At 39.1% G+C, this 24,673-nt stretch overlaps 1 protein-coding gene and 1 pseudogene across 1 annotated transcript in view; one reads left to right on the top strand and one right to left on the bottom strand.

Moving 5' to 3' along the window:
• LOC146404470 (uncharacterized) overlaps positions 1-24,673 on the bottom strand; it is a 49,033-nt gene that overhangs the window by 16,331 nt on the left and 8,029 nt on the right. The gene's annotated exons all lie outside the window — the stretch shown is intronic.
• On the top strand, positions 1,026-2,284 carry LOC110258637 (protein-tyrosine sulfotransferase 2 pseudogene; annotated as a pseudogene).

Genomic DNA, 24,673 nt, shown 5'->3' with positions numbered 1-24,673 from the left:
GAACTTCCTGCTTCCCACTCTCAACTTCCGTATATAAAATGTACCACAGATGTTTAAGAGGCGTTTTGTTCATATTTTAGCTTTTAGGAACTTTAGCAGTCCCTCTAAATACAGCATGCCTATTGCAAAGAAGAGAAACCACTGAAATCATTTTGAGTAATGGGGGTATTTATGTAAATGAATATTTGTTTAAATAAAATCCAAGCAAGAAAAGGAAAAAAAAGAGTAAGGATCAAAAGGAACTAAACTGAACATCAGAATACCAGGAATCAAGACCATTCTCAAGCAACAAGGGGCTTCGGGGCCTGTCATCTTATTTCCCTCTATCATCATTCTCTCTGAAGTGTTTGCCTTGCTCTCACTTTACTATTTGCACTGCTCTAAACCTAACTTTAACAGACCTTTTAATTTAAGTGTATGTAACTGCAGATTCCATCTTTTAGTTTAAATTATCAAAAGTTTAAGAATCTGATTGTCAATGACTTGAGTGTTTACAGTAATGTACCACCTGTGGTGCAATTAACTTTGTATATGGGTGGGGATGGGGCTAATGCATAAGAGCACAAACTTGTACATGAACTTGAGTACCAAAGTTTAACAAAAAAGGAAGGTGTGTGGATTCCATTGCGGCTCCGTGGGTTAAGAACATGACATAGTGTCCATGAGGATGCAGGTTTGATCACTGGCCTTGCTCAGTGGATTGAGGATCTGGCATTGCCACGAGCCATGAAACAGTTTGCAGAGGCGGCTTCGGGTCCAGTGTTGCCTCTGCTGTGGTGGAGACTGGCAGCTGCAGCTCTGATTAGACTCCCTAGTCCAATCTTCCATACGCTGCTGTGAAGCTATAGAAAAAAAAAAAAAGAAAAGAAAAGAAAGGGAAGGTGTGAACCTGATAAATGTCTACTACAAAACACTAAATGAAATAAAAATAATACCTGCTACCTCCTCCTCCCCCGGCCAAGGTGGCTGGCAAGCCCGGAGTTGCTGGGCCGGCGGGGCTCCCTCTACGCTTCTCACAAGGGCTCAGCTGGTGGACCATCTTGGCAAGCAGCCACGAGGGCTAGAGTCCCAGCATGAGAGTGCTCAGGGGAGATGAGAGCCCGGCGGGCCTCCCGCCCACCTGTCACTGAAGCCTGCCCTCCACACCAGGCCCAGCATGCGCCTGTTGGTGTGGAGGGCACTGCTGGCAGCCGGCCTTGCCCTGGCCCTGGTGCTGGCCATCCAGCTAGGGCAGCAGGTGCTGGAGTGCCAGGCAGTGCTGGGGGCCCCCCAGAACCCCTGGCAGGCTATGCGGCCGGAGCAGGAGGACCTGGTGATGATGGGCACGGACTATGTGGAATACCATTGTGGCAAGGCTATGCCGCACATCTTCGTGGGGGGCGTGCCCCTGAGCTGCACTACACTGATGCACGTGATGCTGGATGCCCACCTGGAAGTGCGCTGCGGTGAGGAGACCCGCATCATCCCCCAGGCCATGCGTCAGGCCTGGTCCAAGTCCCGTGGGGAGAAGCTGCGGCTGGATGAAGCCAGCATCACGGACCAAGCGCTGGAGGCCACCATGCAGGCCTTCATCCTGGAGGTGATCGCCAAGCATGGCCAGCCGGCCGGCATCCTCTGCAACAAAGTCCCATTCACCCTCAAGTCCTCTGTCTGCCTGTCACGCCTGTTCCCCAACTCTAAGTCCCTGCTGATGGTGTGAGATGGCTGGGCCTTGGTGCACTCCATGATCACCCGCAAGGTCACCATTGCTGGCTTTGACCTCAGCAGCTACCACAACTGCCCCACCAAGTGGAACAAGGCCATTGAGGTGATGTAGGCACAGTGTGTGGAGGTGGGCAAGGACAAGTGTCTGCCGGTGTACTACTAGCAGCTGGTGCTGCACCCCCGTTGCTCCCTCAAGCTCATCCTCAACTTCCTTGGCATCACCTGGAGTGATGCTGTCCTGCACTACGAGGACCTCATTGGCAAGCCCGGAGGTGTCTCCCTGTTCAAGATTGAGCAATCCACAGTCCAGGTCATCAAGCCTGTGAACCTGGAAGCTCTCATCAAGAAGACTGGCCACATCCCTGGGGACATGATGTGAGACATGGCCCAGATCACCCCCATGCTGGCTCGGCTAGGCTATGACCCCTATGCAAACCCACCCAACTACAGCAACCTTGACCCCATCGTTGTCAACAACACACACGAGGTCTTGAAAGGGGACTGTAAAACACCAGCCAATCTGAAAGGATATTTTCAGGTGAACCAGAATGGTACCTCCTCCCACCTAAGAAGTGCATGATTTCCAGATCTCTACAAATGGCTTTGTTGCCAGGAAAGAAGAAACTTTGCATTGGAGTGGAAATCAGACCTCTAATCCAAGCATATTGCTTTCTATTAATGGCCAAAACAGGACTGCCCATGAAGATCATATTTGCATATGTTTGCAAAAACCAAATCCTCAAAAACTTACCTTGAAAACTTGAAACACTCTATCTTAGGACAGTCTGGAGTAGAGAACCAAGAGTGTGGAAGTAGTCTGGCTTTTGAAACTTGGGTATTTTATATTCCGCCCCCCCCCCAACTTTCTTTTAAGGGATGGATTTGCCATCCTTCTTAATTTGCAGGATTGCCTCAGTGGCTTTGTTTTCTGGGACAGGGCCTGCCACCTGTTCCTCTCCTGTTGACCCTTACTTTTGAATTCAAAATATCTATATAAGAATTTAATATATGAGGTTTTCTTTGATTCCTTCTCAGCTCTACTCAGTTTCACAGAGAAAAAAAAAATTCAAATAAACCAAACAGGGATTCAAAAAAATAATAATAATAATACCCGACCTCAAAAGCCACTGTCGTTCCTACTTTAATGATGTGTATAGTCTGTGCACTGGATTTCAATTTAAGATGTTAAATAAATGAAAGTGTCTGTTCATGTTTTCTTGCCTTTTAGGTCATCATGAGAAATTGTGCATATAAGGTTAATGTATTTAAGCCAGAATTTAACAGTATCATCTAGGGAGTGATGTGAGTTTATGACAGAAGTAATTGTATTTCTATTTGCTTTTTAGGTTTACTGGTTTAATGGTTTTATTAGTCCCTATTGGCTTAGTTATTTCATATCACTGTGATACCAAAAAGAAAATACATTAATAGAAATGAACATCTTATTCATAGGCATCCTTATAACTAAAACTTATAATCCTTAAAACTACAAAAGGTTTTAGATACATTTATTTTGTTCAACTACCTTCATTTATCAATCTATATATTGGATCATTTGGAATTCTTTTTCGGCTTAAAATATATATGTAATAAAAGTACCAACTTTTAAAAATACACAGGCACTATTCTCATAAATCAATGGATGAAGGAGTCAGTTATAGAAATTTATAAAAAATAAAATGCTTAAGATTTTTTGAAATACCCTACTTAAGAACTTTTGATTCAAGTTAATTAACATAATTAACATATATATCTTTTTATAATTCATTTATTCTAATTTCAACACATAAAATTTCATTACATTTCTACTGAGTAAAATGAATTATAACTTTTATTTCAACATCTAACGTCTGGAATTTGAGTAAACCCAGGAATGGGAATCCTGGTTTTTTCTTCTCTGTCTTGCGACCTCACACTTGGGTTTCCATGCCCTTCTTTCTCTGTGATTAAATATTAGTATTCACCACAATACTATTGTTAGTCTGTAGATTATTCCTCACTGAGAATAACCACAATGACAACTATTTCATTTATAAATCTAAAATCTACATCTTCACTCCAAGTCCCTCTGTTGAGATCTTGAACCATACCTAACTTGCTGGAGTACATATACAATTAGGCACTGCTTCGTTATCTCTGAAACTAAGGTGCTGACATTGAACATAGAATATTTTCTCTTACTTCTGCATACAAGAGCACTGGAGGTAAGCTCTAAGACACTTCCCTTAACTCTCTCTGAAGTGGATTATTTGACACACCACTGCATCTAGCATCAAGACAGAGTTTATTTCCTCATGACCTGTGAGTATCCCTAGCATCAGCTCTCACTGGGAAATGCCTCCTCTGAAAAGAGGCATTTTATCAACTGTCACTTCTTCCTCCTGGGAAGCCCATACTTACTGACAGTTGGAGGTAAGACTATGGATATCAGCTTCTGTTCTGAAAATAGGTCATTCTAATGGGCTTTCTCAGCTCCTGCGCGCCAGGCAGGGTCCTTGGCCCTTGTTTGGAACTGTAACTTACTCCAACTTCTCTCTCTGTCCAAGCCTAATGCATCCTGCAGAGGGATGAGAAATCTGATGCTAAATGGGATTTTGGACTTGGTTCACCTGCCAACTCACTGGCAGTGAGGACCCCATCATCACTGATAGAACACAGACGGTACCTGACACAAGGAAGAAGTGCAACTGTAAGGGTTTTAGCTGTGTTAAAGTAAGATGGAATTCCAGTGGAGGGGAATGTGCTATTAGGTACAATGTGTTCAGTTTTTTAAAAAACATGGGAGAGATTGTGTACCTATAACCACTACTCTAGTGGCATTACATGGTTATTGCTGAATGTAAATAATGCATATGAAAAAAAGATAAGAAAAAACTGTGCATGATTACCCAGCAACTAAGAGCTAAATGTGAAAGCCAGAAGGCCTCCTTAGTAGCATTTAAAGAAGATCTTGTCTACTGCAGCTGTGGGCAGAGAGAAATATGCATACCAGGCTCCTAACCTATAAGAGTGGCAGATTTCCAAGAGCTTGAACTCTCAATTGAGGTAGGTCTGCTACAGCTGGGTCAGGGTATTGGTTGGGAAGGAATAGGACCTTCATACACGGAATGAGGATTTCTGGATTTATGCCTCTGAAAATCTTGAGTCCTTCAATTACTTGGAGCCCTCTGGGCCTGAAGAAGTGGACCACACACACAATTACATATTAAGGGCCACATTACCTGAAGACAATACAAAGGCTTTCCTTTGGTAGGACAAAGTAAGCCTTCACCCAGTGGATGCTCACATGTTCCCTACTTACCAGTCCAGTGACTAGGGTTAAGTAACAACATACCTTATTGTGGACATGCTCAGCCCCATTAAGAAATAAATAAACTACTCAAAATACCTGCAGCATCTTGTCAACACACACCAGCAGGAGCAAAAGAGGATTCATGAAACTACATGAAGCTGGTAGAACATAAGGGTGGATAAAGGATATTTATATACAATGCATATGAACTTCTAGTTAAATTTCTGGATTCAGGTTATAACTGTGGAGTCATTCAATTTTCGATAGAATTTAAAGCAATAATGTTGAATGAGATACCATAGCCAATGCTTATAGCTAGCTACTAATTTGATGTACTACTGAGAAACATGATGATCTACAACGCAATATTAAAATTCTACTATGAACCATTAAATTGCAGAGTTTAATACTTACATACGGAGAAATTATTATAATTAAAGGAAGAAGTAAATGCCTCTCTCAGACATAAAAATTGATAATTCTCTTCTCTTGTTTAGTATTTCTCGGAAAACTAGTAATGAAATGCCTGAACTTTCAAAGTCATTTTACAAGTATGTAGTGAACATTTATACTTGTTTTCTTGTGTGCGTGTGAATTTTACACTATTTACATATGTAGTTCATAGACTATATTGTGCTTTACTTTTTCCTACACTGAGAGATGGAACATTATAGGAAAAATGCAGAACACTGCTTCTACATAATTTCATATTTAGCAAAACTTTCAAACTGGATTAATTCATCCTCAAAAATGTACAGTTAATGCAATCCTCATAATTTCATTGATTGATTTATTTCTGAGTAGTTATTTCCTTCTTTACCCTCCTTTTATTTCAGTGTACTACAGACTGGTACTGTGACTAAGGAGGAGGATTTTAGCAACAGTTTTACTGATTTCCAATTAAGAGTTATTCACTTGCAAGTGTAAAACTTAAGAAAATAAGTCAGGCTCTCTGTGCTTCAGGTTCCTTGTCTGTAAAATGAACATAACCATGGAACCTAACTTATGGATTTGTAATGATTAAATAAAACCTGTAAGCTGAATAGCAAAGGGGCTGGCACATATTAAGGATTGAATAAATATGACAATTATTAGCAATTACAGAAGAAATTCTTTCATTACTTTGATAAAGACACTTTGTGTATGGCCTAGAGTCATGAACACCAACTAACACTGGTACCTAACAATTATAGAAGCTACTTATTTTTTTCTAGTGAACCTCATTTATCAGAGTTAATTATAACTAAACACCTAACCATTCTTTCTCTTATCTGCAGTCTACATATCTAATTAAAAAGCACACAAACAGGAATGTTAAAAAATAAAAGCCTAAGAATTAACTTTGGATTTCAGGGTATTTTAAATTTGTCATAGCTATATAGCATATTAAATCAAAATGGATATAGCAAAAGAAATCAAGTGAGATAATTACTAAGCAGAGTTTTTATATCATCTTTGATTGCTATCTTGTGGTCCTACAGGTCAATAGGACAGTCATTCACATTATATAAAATTGATATTTTCCATTATTTAATATTAAGATGTTTGAGTAATAATATTTAGAATAATATCTTTAAGAGTAAATGTTCAAATGCCACATTTCATTAATATTTATTATTTCTAAAGCATCACTGTACAAAATTAAAATTGAAAAAATAAGTGTTGAACATTTATAATTTAATAGCATAAAACATCACCAGCTTCGTGGCCAGTGTGATCACTTATAGAACATGAAGAAAAAGGAGTTACACAAAAATAAGTTCTTCACTTTGCTTGAATTATTATGGTTTAGTAAATGGTCTAATTCAAAATATATTTGTTACTCTATGATTATCATTATGGGAGAATTTTTTTTTTCAGAGTCAGTAGCCTAATTTTCTCTGAAAACCCAACTGAGAAAGCAAAAATTTTAATTTGCATTCTTCATTTGATGGGAATTATGGTATAAGGTGAAAATGGAGGAAAATTTTATTATAAAAATTAAAAATGTTGTCTTTCTTTAAGTAGGATTTGGGTAGAAGAATGCTTAATAATAAATGGCTGTTTTTATTACCATTATTAAGATTATGCAGTGATTTTGTAAAAAGATGGAAATTCTACTCAAACAGTATTTTTGATGTTTTGTAAGACAATCCAATACAAATTTATTCTAAAGTAATAAAAGTAAATCTACTAAATTTAATCTAATTTGGCCAAATTAATTATGAGCGATTTTTCAATTTTTCAATAACAGCAAACTTAAAAGACAAAATCTGGTCATAATTATATAACATGGTAAATATTAATAAAAAACAATGAAATTTTCAAATTCAAACACAAACATAGATTTAAAGTACAATGTCTAAGAGGCAGGATCAAGATGCTGAGGAGTAAGATAGAGCACCTTTTCCCACAAGCACATAAAAAAAAATCCTCAGGGAGTTCCCGTTGTGGCTCAGTGGTTAGCGAATCTGACTAGGAACCAGGAGGTTGCAGGTTCGATCTCTGGCCTTGCTCAGTGGGTTACAGATCGGGCATTGCCATGAGCTGTGGTGTAGGTCACAGACATGGCTTGGATCCCATGTTGCTGTGGCTCTGGTGTAGGCTGGTGGCTACAGCTCTGATTGGATCCCTAGCCTGGGAACCTCCATATGCCATGGGTGTGGCCCTAGAAAAGACAAAGCACCAAAAAAATATAATAACAATAAATAAATAAATAAATATCTTTATGTAGAACAATTCATACAGAACATGCACTAAATGTTGGCAGAAGATCACACCCCTCCAAAAAGGGCAGGCAATGAACCCTTTGCAAACTGGGTAGAACAAAAGGAAAAAAAAAAGATAGAGAGAGAAGAGAAAAAACAGAGTCAGGGTGGAACTAGTGCTTCTGAGAGGGACCTATGAAAAAGGAAAGAATCCATAACCTGAAAGGCAACCTAATTGATGGGGAGATCAGCCAGGACAGAAGGGAACCTCAAAGCCTCAGAGAAAAGCACAGCCATAAGCCTGAGGAGAATGAAGTAGAGAGAAATACACAAAGGATCTGTACCACTACCCTACTGAAACACAGCCTGAGACGCTTGGGTCGGGGCTGGATGCCGAGACTTAGGCAAATGAAGGTCAGTTCCAGGGAGAGGACTAGGTTGGCAGTGTGGAGACAGCCTAAGAGGCTAGGGAGAGGTGCACTAGCAGAACACCCCAGCTGAACAAGTGAGGGAGCAGGACCGGGCCCATAGGAGAAGCAAGGCACTATTGTTGGGGAGGACAAGAGGAAGAGGGGTGGGACAACCATAGGAACATGTTTCTCTGCACATCCACAGACTCTTGAACAGAAGGGCACCTCTTGTGCAGGCTACAGGGATGGATGCAAACCACCACAGCCATCTCAAACTCTTGAGTTGGGCATGGCCTGCCACCACTCAAGGTCCCTATGGCCCCAATTACCTAAGGGGTCACCAATGCAAAAGACTCTGCAACCAAGTGACACCCATTGCCACCACCCCCCTGGGAAGGCACATGCCCTGACTTTGCCAAAGGCTCTGGGTGCTATCCCCACCTTCCTCAGGGTCACTGCTACTACCAAGAGACCTGCAATTATGAGCAGCCTATTGCACCCACCTCTCCATGGGTCCTCACTACTGGCAAAGGCGCCAGCAACAAAGTATTGCTTACAGGGGATACCCATTGTCCCACCCCTCTGGAAGCACATGCAAACCATACACCTGCAAACGCCCTATCAAGGGGTGACAGCCTACACACACTGAGGAAAGAGACATCAAGCATCCAAACAAAAATCAGCCCTCATGCCAAAAAAAAAAAAAGTAAGACTTCACAAGGTACCCACAGATGTTTGAACATATAAATAGCCATCCAAGACTACAGTAGATAACTGTTTTCCCTAAACACATGGAATTAAAAAAAATCAAAATAAAGATGTACAGGAACCATTTCCAGTTAAAAGAAAGGAGAATTCCACTGAAGGAACAAACAATGAAACAGACCTCTGCAGTCTAACAGACAGTGAGTTCAAAAAGGAGATAATGAACATACTGAATGAATTAAGAACAGATATCAATAGTAACACAGATTACTGTCGAAAGGAAAAGTATAAAAACTAAAAAGAGGAGCCAAGAAAAATTAGAAAATATATTTGTAGAGAGAAAAGCTGAGTTAAAGGCATTGAACAGCAGAATAAATAATGCAGAGGAATGAGTAAGTGACTTGAAAGATAGAAAAATGGAAACCACCCAATCAGAACAGCAGACAGAAAACTCAAAGGGAAAAAAACATGAAAGCAATATATAAAGCAGGCCAATCTACACATAATAGGGATTCCAGAAGGAGAAGAAAAAAAAGGGGGGAATTGCAAATATATTTAAAAAATTATGGCTGAAAAGTTTACAAATCTAAAGGAAACTGATATACAGATATGGGAAGCACAGAGGGCCCCAAAGAGACCTACACCAAGACATATTACAATAAAATGACAAAAGTTAAAGATAAGGAAAGGATTCTAAAAGCAGCAAGTGGAAAACAAAGAGTTAATTATAAGGGAACCTCCATAAGGCTATCAGGTGTATTCTCTACAGAATGCTACAGGCCGGAAGAGAGTGGCAAGATATATTCAAATTTCTAAAATGGAAAATTTGCAGCCTAGTATACTCTACCTAGCAAAATTATCATTTAAAATACAAGGAGAAATAAAGAATTTCTCAAACAAATGAAAACTAAAAGAATACAGCAATACTAAAAATCCATTCTAAAAAAAATACTGAAAGGTCTCCTCTAAATAGAAAAGAAGTAAGAAGATACAGGATGGAGGTATATAATTGGAAAGTAATCACTTAATTAAGCCAGAATACAGATTAAAAAAAAAACTATTTGTGAAAACAATGATAAACACAAGGAACAGGAAAAGAATAAACATGAAGATGTAAAAAAGGACATCAAAATCATAAAACGTAGGGAAGAGGAGCAACTAAATCTAGACCATTTTTTGTTTAGAATCTGTTTGAGCCTATATGACTATCAAGCTAAAGCAAGGAGTTATAGGAAGGGGTTAACATATTGAAAAATAGGGCAACCAGAAATAAAAAACCAAACAATACATTCACCAAAAAAGAAAGAAAGGAAAAAGGAGAAACATAGAATCAATTGGAAAACAAAGTTTAAATGGCAATAAATATAAATATAAATAAATATATATTTATCAATAATTACCTTGATTCCCAGCAGCCGCCAGACACAGGCGGGGCCTACAGACCTGCAGCCGCTACCAGACCCTGGAGCTGGAAAAGGAGTTTCAATGTAATCCCTATCTGACTCATAAGCGGTGGATCGAGGTATCACATGCGCTGGGACTAACAGAGAGACAGATCAAAATCTGGTTCCAGAACCGGAGGATGAAGTGGAAAAAAAGAGAACAAAGATAAGTTCCCCAGCAGCAAATGCGAGCAGGAGGAGCTGGAGAAACAGAAACTGGAATAGGCCCCAGAGGCGGCAGATGAGGGTGATGCGCAGAAGGGCGACAAGAAGTAGGCTCCAGCTGAGACTGCCAGGGCCAGGGCCGCCCTGCATCCGCGGGTCCCCAGACTTCGCTGCTGTCGCCTGCCCCCACCCAAGAGAGCGGGGGCAGGTGCCTGGCCTCCCACCGCAGCGCCCCCGCCATGCCAGTTCCCGCTAGTTGTAGTATCTTGAAATAGCTTGTGTGTGAGCTACCTTGGATCTCCTTCCCTTCTCTTGGGGGTCAGGGGGAAGGGGGGGTGGAGAGAAAAAAGGATTTTAAGCAAGGACTCCCTCACCCTGCGAGGGTGAGTGGCTGTGGCCTGGCTGAGGCACCGCCCCCGCCCCATGTAAAAAGTCTCCTTGTTCAATGGTCTTTTTTTTCCTTTGAACGTCCTTCTTTGTAATGACAGAGGTACGATTTCTGCTAAGTTCTCCCAACAACATGAAACTGCCTATTCACACCGTAATTCTTTCTGTCTCCCTCTCTCTCTCTTTCTGTCTCTCCCTCTCTCTCACACCTCGTTCTCATTTCCCCCTCTCACCCCCTCTCCCTGCTGCCCTCCCTAGTTCGCTGGCTTTTTTCTGGCTTCTGTCTCCGCCCCCTCACCCCCAACCCTCGGCTTTGGTTTGACAATTTTGTCTTAAGTGTTTCTCAAAAGAGGTTACTTTAGTTAGCATGCGCCGCTGTGGACAATTGTTAAAAGTGTTCTTAGCTTTATTGTGAAGCGAATGTATCCTGTATCTGTGAATTGCTTTATTGCGGGGAGGGGGGCTAATTACATATTTTGTTGTTCCTGTATACTTTGTTGTCTGTGCCCGAAAAGGGCGGAAGAGTTACAATAAAGTTTACAAGCGAGAACCCACCCAAAAAAATAAAAGTGGACTGAATGCTCCAAACAAAAGACAAAGTGTGGCATTAGAGACCCACCTTAAGGCAAAAGACGCATAAATTGAAAGTAAGGGGGTGGAAAAAGACATTTCATGAGAATGTAAATGATACAAAAGCAGGAGTCACAGTACTCATATAAGGCCAAGTAGGCTAAAACAAAGGCCGTAAAGAAAGAATGACACTATTAATGATAAAAGGATCAATTCAAGAAGAGGATATTACATTTGTGAATATATATGTCCCTAATATGTGAGCACCCAAATACAAACAACTAATATATTCATAGATATAAAAGAGAATTTGATGGGAACAAAATAATAGGATACTTTAACACTCCACTCACATCAATGAACAGATCCTCTAGACAGAAAATAAATAAGGCAACAGAGATCCTAAATGACACAACAGAACAGTTAGACTTAATCAATGTTTTCGGGATATTACATCCAAAAAAAAATCAGAATATATATATTCTTTTCAAATACACATGGAACATTCTCTAGGATTGAACACAAACCAAACTCAACAAACTTAAGAGTACAGAAATTATTTCAAACATTTTCTCTGACCACAATGGCATGAAACTAGAAATCAACCACAGGAAAATAAATGGAAAAAAACTGACTACATGGAGACTGAACAACATGCTACTAAAAGGCCAATGGGTCAAGGAGGAAATCAAAAAGGAAATTTAAAAATACCTTGAGACAAATGAAAATGAAATCATAATCATACAAAAATGTATGGGATGCTGCAAAAGCAGTTCTTAGAGGGAAGTTCATAGTGACACAGGCCTTCCTCAAAAAACAAGGACAATCTTGAATAAACAATCTAAACTACCACCTGAAAGAATTAGAGAAAAAAAAAGAACAAAACAAGCCTAAAATCATTAGAAGGAAGGAAATCATAAAGATCAGAGAGGAAATCAATAAAATAGAGGTTAAAAAATCAATAGAAAAAATCAATAAAATGAAGAGCTAATATTTATATTCAATAAAACTGAATATGTAATAAAAAAACACTTCCTACAAACAATGGTCCAGGACGAGACAGCTTCACAGGTGAACTCTACCAAACATACAAAGAAAAATCTATACCCATTCTTCTTAAAATTTTCTAAAAGTCTGAAGAAAGAGGAACACTCCAAAAGACATTCTATGAATCCACCATCACCCTAATAGCAAAAACCAGACAAAGCTTCTACCAAAAAAGAAAATTATAGGCCAAAAGCTTTGATGAATATTAACACAAAAATTCTTAACAAAATTTAAGCCAACTGAATCCAAAAACACATTAAAAAAAAAAAAGATAATACACCACGACCAAATGGGATTCATCCCAAGGTTACAAGGATGGGTCAACACACAGAAATCAATCAATGTAATACCATATTAACAAAAGAAACTTTAAAAAACACATGATCATCTCAACAGTTGCAGAAAAAGCATTTGACAAAATTCAACTTACATTCATGATAAACCTAACAAACTAGGTATAGAGGGAACATATTTCACTAAAATAAAAGCTACCAATGACAAACCCACAGCCAATATAATACTCAATGGAGAAAAGCTGAAAGCCTTCTTGCTAAAATCTGGAACAAGACAAGGATGCCCACTCTCACTACTTTTATTCAACATAGTATTAGAAATCCTAGCCACAGCAATTCAGACAAATGAAAGAAATAAAAGGTACCCAAATTAGAAAAGAAGACGTAAAACTGTCAATATATGCAGATGATATGATACCATACATAGAAAACTGTTAAATACTCCACACTGAGTCCTACTCAAACTGATAAACTAATTCAGCAAAGTAGCAGGATACACAATTAACATTCAGAAATTGGTAGAACTTCTGTATACCAACAATGAATATTAGAAAAGGAATATATATAAAAAAAAGCTGTTATGTTTTTCCTTTTGTAGCTCAGTGGATTAAGAACCTGACTAGTATCCATAAGGATGCAGGTTCGATCCCTGGCTTCACTCAGTGTGTTAAGGATCCAGCATTGCTGTGGCTGTGGCATAGGCTAGCAGCTGCAGCTCTGATTTGACACCTAGCCTGGGAACTTCCATATGCTGCAGGTGTAGCCATGAAAAAGGAGCAAATAAAAGAGAATAGCTTTTAAAATGGCACCCCAAAAATTAAATACCTAGGAATAAATCTGACCAAGGAAGTGAAAGACTTATATGCTGAGAACTATAAAATACTAATCAAGGAAGTTAAAGAAGATTCAAAGAAATGCAAAGATATCCCATGCTCCTGTATTAGAAGAATTAATATTGTTAAAATAGTCATTCTATCAAAAGCAATTTAGAGATATAATGTCATCCCAATGAAATACCCATGCTATTTCTTCACAGAAATAAAACAAATAATCCAAAAATTTATATGGAACCATAAAAGACCCAGAATTGCCAAAGCAATCTTGAGGAAAAAAATAAACAGAAGGTATAATGCTCCCCGATGTCAGACAATATTACAAAGCTGTAGTAATCAAGACAGTGTACTGGTACAAAAACAGACACACAGACCAATGGAACTGAATAGAAACCCCCAACAATAAACCCAGACACCTATGGTTAATTAATCTTTGATAAAGGAGGCAAGGATGTAAAATGGGGAAAAGAGTCTCTTTGACAAATGATATTGGAAAAACTGGACAGCTGCATGTAGATCAATGAAACTAGAACACACTCTCATACCATCAACAAAAATAAACTTAAAATTGCTTAAAGACTTAAACAAAAAAACAAGACACCATAAAACTCCTGGAAGAGAACACATGCAAAATATTCTGACATAAACCACACAAATGTTTTCTTAGGTCAGTCCCCCAAGGGAATAGAAATAAAAAGAACAATAAACAAATGGGACATAATCAAACCTGCAAGACTTTGCACAGCAAAGAAAACTATGAAACAAATAAACAAACAAAAAAACAAAAATACAATGTAGGGAGTGGGAGAAAATAGTGCAGTTGATGCAGCTGAAAAGGGCTTAATCAGCCAAATATACAAACGACTCATAACACTCAACACAAAAAAAAAAAAAAAACAAAACAAAGAACCCAACTGAAAAATGGGCAAAAGACCTAAACAGACATTTCTCCAAAGAAGACATAAGGGTGGCCAATAGGCACATGAAGAAATACAAAACACCACGAACTATTAGAGAAATGCAAATCAAGACTACAATGAAGTACCACCTCACAGAATGTCCATCATTAAAAAGCCTACAAATAACAAATGCTGGAGAAAACATTGAGAAAAGGCAACAGTCTTATACTGCTGGTGGAAATCTAATTGATATTGCCGCTATAGAAACCACTATGGAGGCGCCTCATAAAATTAAGGATAGAGTTAAGATATGGTCCAGCAATCCCACTCCTGGACATACATTAAGACAAAATTATAGTTCAAATATACATACACCCTGATGTTCACTGAACCCTTATTTACAATATCCAAGACATGAAAACACCCTAAATGTCCATTGACAGATGAATGGATTAAAAAAATATTGTACATATACATAATGGAATACTACTCAGCCATAAAAAAGAATGAAATAATGTCATTTGTAGCATTATGGATACAACTAGAGATTCTGGTACTAAGTGAGGTAAGTTAGAAAGAGAAAGAAATACCATATGATATCCCTTATATAAGTAATTGAAAATATGGAATAAATGAACCTATCTACAAAACAGAAACTGATTGACGGACATAGAGAACAGACTTATGGTTGACAGGGCAGGAAGGTGTGGGATGGACTGGGAATTTCAGATCAGTAGATACAAATTATTACATTGAAAATGTTTGGGGACTGAGGCCATATCATCCAGCACAGGGAACTATGTCCAATCTCTTGAGATAGAACATGATGGTGGATGACATAAGAAAAAAAATGTATATATTATGTATGACTGGGCCCCTTTTCTGTACAGTAGAAATTGGCTCAACATTGTAAATCAACTATACTTTAATTGAAAAAATAAAATACAAAGTGTAATACCTATAGGGGACTCAGTAATTGAAACAAAATCAATTTCCAAACTATAAATTTGAATAGTGAAATAAAATTATGCTAATTTAATGTATTTGCCTTGTGTTTTTCAGTTCATTTCTCTGCATGCATAAATATGAGATGGTTATTTTCCCTTTGGTAATACTTCTTAAGTTATTTGCTTTAAATTGGTTTGCTTCCTTTATGTACAGCTAAAGCTTTATGGAAAGATTTTGTTTTCAAATGAGCTTTCACTGTTGTTATATTTTACCTTTATTTACTTTTGTTTACATCATGTAAAAGGCATTACCAATTATTTTCTTTACTTACATTATGAGACCAGAGTACATAAGTATCTCAAATTGCCTCTCATTTTTCTTCCTGACCTCTATGTCTAATAAGAATCTATTAAAATCTATGACACTGCCTCTGTATATACTTCTGAATTTTCCAGCAGCTCATGTCAGTGTGGTCCAAATTCTTTGACCCAAGTTAACTTTGTCTTTATCTTTCTTATTACAGAGCCATTGCATTTATCTTTTTTCTTCACACTATTTTCTGATCTTTAATTATTAAATTATCATTTCTGCTTCCTTCATGTAATACATTTTTCCTTCAGTGGTTCATGGTTATGTCCATAAATGAAAAATAAAGAAGAGAATAAAACATGATATCTAAGCTAAAAACTAATGGCATAAAGTATGTTTATTTTATCAAGATATTTCTTCTCTCCAGCATTGTTTTCAAATTTCTAATATCTAGTACAATTATACTCTGCTTGTTTTGTGTCCTATTGTGCCACTGATGTTCAGGCTAACACACGGTATACACTTGAAAAGCCTTACAAAGTAACAACAAATTTTAACAAATACAATTATTAACAACCATTAATAAACGATAAAATAAGTTCTAGTGAAAGAATATCATGTCAGTTATGATAATAAAATTTTGGCCTAAACAGAGATAGACATTTGGGGAAATATTTTTTGAAGTGAGAATAAAAGGATAACTATATCTTAGTTTTCTTCCTTTCTTTCTTCATCCTTTCCATCTTTTGTCTTTTATTTTTTTCCTTTCTTATATTTACCTTTTCTTTTCTCATTCTTACTTAAACATTTCCTTCTCAATTGCCTTATTCTTCCTTACACTAAATATATAGAATATTACGGTATTATATTGGAAGCAAACACTTTCAGGGGGCAAGGATATTAACTTGAATGACTGAAGCAGGCAAGAGATTAGAAAAAAAAAAAACAGCCTAAGCAAGATGAATAGAAAATCAGTGGTCCTTTGTGTCAGACACTTAAGAAGGGAGTGTCATCCATTCTGTACATAAGAAACAATACTAATGGGCTACTGTCCCTCCAGTAGATTGGATCAGGCAACTTAAAAACAAAAACACAACAACCTAGAAGAAATGGACAAGTTTCTAGAAACATACAACCCACCAAAATTGGGTCAAAAAGAAATAGATAACTTGAGCAGACCAATCACTAGAAGTGAAATAATCTGTAATTAAACAACTCCCTACAAACAAATGTCAAGGGCCAGATGACTTCACAGGTGAACATATAAAGAAAAACATAACAATCTTTCTCAAACTCTTCCAGATAATTTAAAAGGAATGAACACTCCCGATGACATCGTATTAAGTTAGCATCACCCTGATACCAACACCAGACAAAGATACTACCAAAAAGAAAATTACTGGCCAATACAGTAATTTTGAATGATGAATACAGATGTAAAAATTCTTAAGAAAATGTCAGCAAATCAAATCCAACAACACATAAAAAAGACCATATGCCATGACCAAGTGGGATTCATTTCAAGTTCACAAGGATAGTTCAATATATGTGAATCAATGTGATAAACAACATAAAGAAAAAAATCACATTATCATCTCAATAGATGCACAAAAAGCATTTGACAAAATTCGACATCCATTCATGATAAAAACTCTTATCAAAGTGGTTATGAAGGGAACATATCTCACTGTAATACAAGCTATCTATTACAAACTCACAGCCAATATAATACTCAATGGTGAAAAGCTGAAAACCTTCCTGCTGAAATCTGGAATGAGTCAAGGATGCCCACTCTTACCACTTCTATTCAACATAATATTGGAATTCCTAGCCATAGCCATCAGACAGAATAAGAAATAAAAGTTATTCAAATTGTAAAGGAAGAAGTAAAATTATCATTGCATGCAGATGGAGTGATACTATTCAACTTGGAAAGGAAGAGGTAAAATTATCATTACATGCAGATGGCATGATACTATATATAGAAAATTCTAAAAACTCCACACAAAAACTATTAGAACTGAAAAATCAATTCAGCAAGGTGGCAGGATACAAGATTAACATACAAAAAATTGTTGCATTTCTTTCCACTAACAATGAAATATCAGAAAGAGAATGTGGAAAAAAAAAACCTTCTAAAATTGCACTAAAAATAACATACTTTAGGAATAAACCTGATCATGGAGGTGAAAAATTTATATAACCAGGAAGTAGAAAACATTAATGAAGAAAACTGAAGATAATTAAAAGAAATGGAAAAATACCCATGCTCTAGGATTGGAAGAACTGATGTTGTAAAAATAGGCATACTACCCAAAATAATCTAGAGATTTAATGTGATCTCTAGAAACTTATCCATAACATTTTCCACAGAACTAGAACAAAAAATCCTAAAATGTATACGGAATCATAAAAGACCCACAAATGCCAAGGCAATCCTGAAGAAAAAGAACAAAGCAGGAAGCATAACCTGCCCAGACTTCACTAATTGTCTATTTATGTAGAGAATACTACAAGTCTATAGTAATCAAAACAATGTGGTCTTGGCACAAAAGCAGAAAAATGGATCAATGTAGCAGAAAAGAGAGTCCCTCAAAAACCCATACTCCTATGGGTCAATTAATCTTTGACAAAGAAGACAAGAATATACAGTGGGGAAAAGATAGTCCCTTCAGCAAGTGGTGTTGGGAAAGCTGGAAAGCTGCACACATATGAAATTAGAACACACCCTCTCAGGATAAACAAAAATAAACTCAAAATGACTTAAAGACTTAAACATAAGACATGAGACACCATAAAAATAAATATTTGAGACCTAAACAATGTATAAGCTTTTGTACAGGAAAGGAAACCATAAACAAACAAAAAACCCTATTAAATAGGAGAAAATATTTGCAAATGATGACACTGATAAGGGCTTAATTTCCAAAATATAAAAATAGTTCATACAACTCAGCCCACAAAAAAACAAACAACCCAACTGAAATATGGGCAGAAATATAAACTGGTATTTTGCCAAAGAATAAATGCAAATGACCATAAGTATATGAAAAATGCTCAACATGGCAATATGTATAAATCAAAACTACAATGCAAATCAAAACCCCAATGAAGTACCATCTCACACAGGTCAGAATGACCCCTTATTAAAAAGCATACAAATAACAAATGCTGGAGAAAATGTCAAGAAAAGGGAACCATCTTACACTGTTGGTAGAAATCTAACCTGATAGAGTTTAGATCAGCTTTGGAAACCAGTATGGAGCCTCCTCAGAAAAATAAGGATAGAGTTACAATATGGTCCAGCAATCCCATTCCTGGGCATATATTAGGACAAAATTATTTACTTCAAAGATACATACACTCCAATGTTTACTGCTTACAATAGCCAAGACATGAAAACACCCTAAATGTCCACTGGAGATGAACTGATTAAGATGAGGTAAATATATATAATGAAATACTACTCAGCCTTAAAAGAAGAAATAATGCCATTTGCAGCCACATGGCTACAGCTAGAGATTATCAGGCTGAATGAAGCAAATTAGAAAGAGGAAGATAAATACCGTAAGATATCACTAATGTGTAGAATCTAAAATATGTCACAAATGAACCTATCTATGAAACGGAAACAGACACACAGGCAAAAAGAACAGACTTGTGATTGCCATGGTGGAGGGGAGTTGGGAGATTGGTGGAGTGGGAGGTTGAGGTTAGCAGATGTAAGCATTATATACATGGAGGAGATAAACAACAAGGTCCTACTGTATGGCACAGATAAATATATTCAATGTCCTAAGATAAACCAAAATGGAAAAGAATATTTAAAAAAGAATATATATAGGCGTTCCTGCTGAGCCACGACAGGAACTCTGGTTTTTTATATAAATCACAGGATCAGATTTAACAGAACCTGCTTCATCTTCCTTTTTTTTTTTTTTTTTTGTGCTATTTTAGGGCTGCACTCTCAGCATATGGAAGTTCCCAGGCTAGGGGTCAATTCAAAGCAATACCTGCTGGCCTATGCCATAGCCACACAGGATCTGAGCCATGTCTGTGACCTACACCACAGCTCATGGCAATGCCAGATCCTTAACCCACTGAGCGAGGCCAGGGATTGAACCCACATCCTCATGGATCCTAGTTGGGTCGTTAACTGCTGAGCCACAAAGGGAACTCCAGAGCCTGCTTTATCTTCCGGAACTTGTATCAAACCTACGCCTGGTCACAGAAATGCTCTCTCAAGATTCCATCACTGCTTTCATTAAGTAACATACCCAAGAACAAGAATATTGATTTGTTTATATTAAAATATATGCAAGTCAGGACATGGCTTTAATATTTCATTACTGACACCTAAGATCTGCTAGAATATGCACATCTGGCTATATTCAAATTGCCTGTTTGTCTGTGTGTCTTTCCTCTCAAGTGGGAATCAGTTATAGTTTTAACCCAGCCCCTAGCATTTGACAGGTTCTTAAGAGACATTTGTTGAACAGAACTGGTAACAGAACAATGAAATTGACAACTAAATGTTAATTCTGTGGCAATTAAAGAAACAACTGACACAAACGGAAAACTATATATACGGAATTACAAACACAGGAACAATGGTCATTTCAACCTTAGTGAAAAAAAATTAGTAATTTTATTTATTTATTTGGCCACTCCCATTGTACATGGAATTTCCCAGGACAGTAACAAACTCACTCCAGGACAGTAACAAACTCACTCCATGTCAGTAATCAGAGCTACAGCAGTGACAACATCAGATCCTTAACGAGCTCAGCCACCAGGGAAATACAGCAGCAGATTTTTAAAAGACAATATCTAGTGCTACTTAGGTGATGGTCAGAGGTGGCATCCACCATGTCATGCACAGCAACATGCGTGGCCGTGTGACATGACCTGCTATACTATATGATAATGCTATCATGTTAGAAGGAGTTTGGCAATACACTGACTACATTTTGTGTGTGTGTGTGTGTCTTTTTGCCTTTTCTAGGGCCGCACCCATGGCATATGGAGGTTCCCAGGCTAGGAGTCTAACCGGAGCTGAGCTGCTGGCCTACACTACAGCCACAGCAACACCAGATCTGAGCTGTGTCTGCGACCTACACCACAGCTCACGGCAAGTCCTGATCCTCAACCCACTGAGCAAGGCCAGGGATCGAACCTGCAACCTCATGGTTCCTAGTCGGATTCGTTAACCACTGAGCCACCATGGGAACTCCCCACATTTTTTTTTTCTTTTTCTTTTTAAGGCCACACCTGGGGTATATGGAAGTTTCCGGGCTCGGGGTCAAATCAGAGCTGCAACTGAAGGCCTATGCCACAGCCTCAGCAATGCCAGATCCAAGCCACATCTGCAAACTACATACACTACCAGCGAGTAAGGCCAGAGGTCAAACCCACATCCTCTCACACACCAGTCAGATTCTTAACCTGCTCAGCCACCATGGGAACTCTTGACTACACAAATATTAATTTCTTACAAATGAAGTGACTCTCAACTTCAGAGGATGCATCCAAAAAGAAAAATTACTTAGAGAGGAATGGCTATAATCATTCAAAGAGTGACTGACCAAGTCACAAGTAAGGGGAGGCCTAGATGTCGCTCAAAAGGGGTAACAACCAGCTCAAGCCACCAAAGCCCATTGGAAGACAATTGTGAGTTCAGGTAGGAAAAAAAAAAAAAAAATGAAGGCTTGAACTAAGTTCATTGGAAGAATAGCCATCGAGAGACAGAGGCCAAGTCAAAAGAGACTCAGGAGGAGTTCCCATCGTGGCTCAGTGGTTAATGAATCCGACTAGGAACCATGGGGTTGCGAGTTCGATCCCTGGCCTTGCTCAGTGGGTTAAGGATCCGAGGTTGCCATGAGCTGTGGCATAGGTCACAGACACGGCTTGGATCCCACATTGCTGTGGCTGTGGCGTAGGCCGGCAGCTACAACTCTGATTCGACCCCTAGCCTGGGAACCTCCATATGCCGCGGGTGCAGCCCAAGAAATGGCAAAAAAAAAAGAGAGAGACTCAGGGGGCAGAACTGCCAGACGGCGGTCAAAGCCTGGATATAAGAACATGGAAGAGGAGGGGACTGACAGGTGACAGGTGAACATGGAAGAGGAGGGTTGGTGACCTTCCACGCACTGGCATGAGTGCCAGCAAACTTTTCTGCAAAGGGAACAGATGGTAAACACCAGAGGCTCTGTGGACTGTACAGTCACTGTCAAAACGACTCAGACCTGCTGCAGCAGCAAGTGGCGGTGTTCCAAGAAAACTTTTTGACAAAACAGGCAGTGGGCAGGATTTGGCCTGTAGGCCAAAGTTCGCTGACCCGCAGATGAGGGAATCCAGGGGAGGGAAGCCAATGTGAGGATGGGGTTCATAAGTTCAATGTGAGCAGGGCGGTCAGTCTAGGGGTGAGAGATGCCAGGGCCAGAGGCAGGAAATTGAGAGTCCCAAGCCACATGGTGGCAGTCGCAGGTCTGAGAGCACCCCAAGGAATGATCTCAGAAGCAAGGACATGAAGGACCCTTCCCTGTCTGAATACAAGGCCAGATGTTACCTCGGGTCACTCAGGCCCTGGAAAGGTAGAAGCTTTATGACCTAACCTGCCTTAACTCCCTTAATTTATTTATTTATTTTTTTTGGTCTTGGTGTCTTTTTAGGGCCACACCAGCATCAGGTTCCCAGCCAGGGGTGAAACTGGAGCTCTAGCCGCTGTCCTATGCCAGAGGCATAGCAATGCTAAATCCAAGCTGCAACTGCAACCCACACCACAGCTCACTACAGCTCATGGCCAGATTCTTAACCCACTGAGCAAGGCCAGGGATTGAACCCGCAACCTCATAGTTCCTACTTGGAATCATTTCCGCTTCGCCACGACGGGAACTCCCACTTCCTTAACTGAAAAAGAGGCTCTGATTTTAACTTTGGACTTTCTCTTTCCCAAGACCAATAACTCGAAAGTTTCAAGTTCATAGGTGACCCAACCAGCTTGAAAACAGAAAAGAAAAGCCCACAATTAGAAACAAGAAAATTACAAGTGAGAAAGTCCCCCTGGTAAAGGCAAGGATAATATAAAAGCAGGAAATCTCCCATTGACAATTATCACATCAAAACTAGCAAGCATGAAGGGAGTTCCCGTCATGGCACAGTAATTAACGAATCTGACTAGGAACCATGAGTTTGCTGGTTCAATCCCTGGCCTTGCTCAGTGGGTTGAGGATCCGGCATTGCCACGAGCTGTGGTGTAGGTTGCAGATGCGGCTTGGATCCCGTGCTGCTGTGGCTCTGGCGGAGGCCGGCAGCTACAGCTCCGATTGGACCCCTAGCCTGGGAACCTCCATGTGCCATGGGAGCGGCCCAAGAAAATGGCAAAAAGACAAAAAAAAAAAAAAATTACCAAGCATGAGAATACAAGAGGACAAATGCAGAACACTGAAAATGATTGGAAACTAAGAGACCAGGAGCCAACAACAATTCTGTATATATAGAGATGGCCATGTCAGATTCAAAGATGAAAAAGAAAACTTCCAAAGGGCTGGAAAATAAGGCAATGTTAAAGTGAAATGTCTAGAAGGTCTCCCACGGCACAGCAGGTCAAGGATCCGGCCTTGTCACTACATTGGCTTCGGTCGCTGCTCGGCGAGGGTTTGATCCCTGGCTCGGGAACTTCCCCATGCTGTGAACACTCAAAACATATATAACATATACATTCAGTACAATGAATAATGACAGGACAAATAGTCAGTCCCCATCTGAGGAAGTTCATTACCAAAACATCCCTGTCCGACTTCTATACCATAAGAACGAGTCTCTAACCTAGAGGTCAAAGAAGGTAACCCAAGACCAGATAAACCTTGAAGATAGTTCCATTGGCCTAAAGAGTGGTTTCGTTTCTTGTTCTTTTTAGTTGCCAACATTTAAATATCAAGAAATCAGCGTTCTGGAAGGCCACTAAAAATGGGGCAACCGGTCAGAGTTTCCCCTGTGGCTCAGCAGTAACGAAGCCAACTAGTATCCATGAGGACACAGGTTCCATCCCTGGCCCCGTTCAGAGAGTTAAGGATCTGGCGTTGCTGTGAGCTGCAGTGTAGATCACAGATACAGCTCAGATTTGGCTTTGCTGTGGCTGTGATGTAGGCTGCAGATGCAGCTCCAGATCCAATGTGGCTGAGGCTGTGGCTGTGGTGCAGGCCAGCATCTGCAGCTCTGATTTGGCCCCTAGCCTAGGAACTTTCATATGCCACGAGTGGGGCCCTAAAAAGGCAAAAAATTAAAATTAAAAAAAAAATGGGGCACTGTGACTACACTGTACCCACAGCTCACCATGGCAACAAGCAGCTAGGGCTGAGAGCAGGTGTCCTCTTTATATGAACATGAACTTCCCCAGTGCACTGCAGTGCTCACCGTACCCTAGTGCCTGACCCCTCTCTCCCACTTCACCTATTCATTGTCCTTGACCTGGCACTTGAGTCTGTGACCTTTGCTTACAGAGTAAATGCATGATTTCTGACTTTTTGGAGTATGGGCAACAGAATGTAAAGTAAAATTACAGGTCCATAATCCCTGATCCATCCCTTTGAGATCTAAAGAACAAAGGTTATTTTGTAACTTGTTTGGCAACAGGACTTGACCTGAGCTAAAGTGAAACTATAAATACATTGAAGGATTCTATTCAGTAGGAAATACATTCTTTTATTTTGCTAAATCAATATGAACAAGTTTGAGTACAGGCTGCTGCTCCAGACCCTAGTGGAGATTATTATGTAAGAGCACATGCAATCTGTTTTCTTTAAAATCTGAAAAATTCTGAACTCTGAAACTCCTCTGACCCAAGGGGTTTTGGATAAAGGACAGTGGGCCTGTTAGACTTTTACCTTCTATGTTTTAGAAAACACACACACACATACAGACACATACAAAGCAGACAGGAGTGTGATAATATTTGTAAATGGGTTTCTACTTGATTAATTA

This window comes from Sus scrofa, chromosome 3 (assembly GCF_054392235.1).
Source record: "Sus scrofa isolate SSC_HxYL_T2T_F1_AM1 chromosome 3, Sscrofa_HxYL_maternal_Yorkshire_Landrace_v2.0, whole genome shotgun sequence".
In the NCBI taxonomy this organism is placed as follows: domain Eukaryota; kingdom Metazoa; phylum Chordata; class Mammalia; order Artiodactyla; family Suidae; genus Sus; species Sus scrofa.
This window is presented reverse-complemented; position numbering and strand designations above follow the sequence as displayed.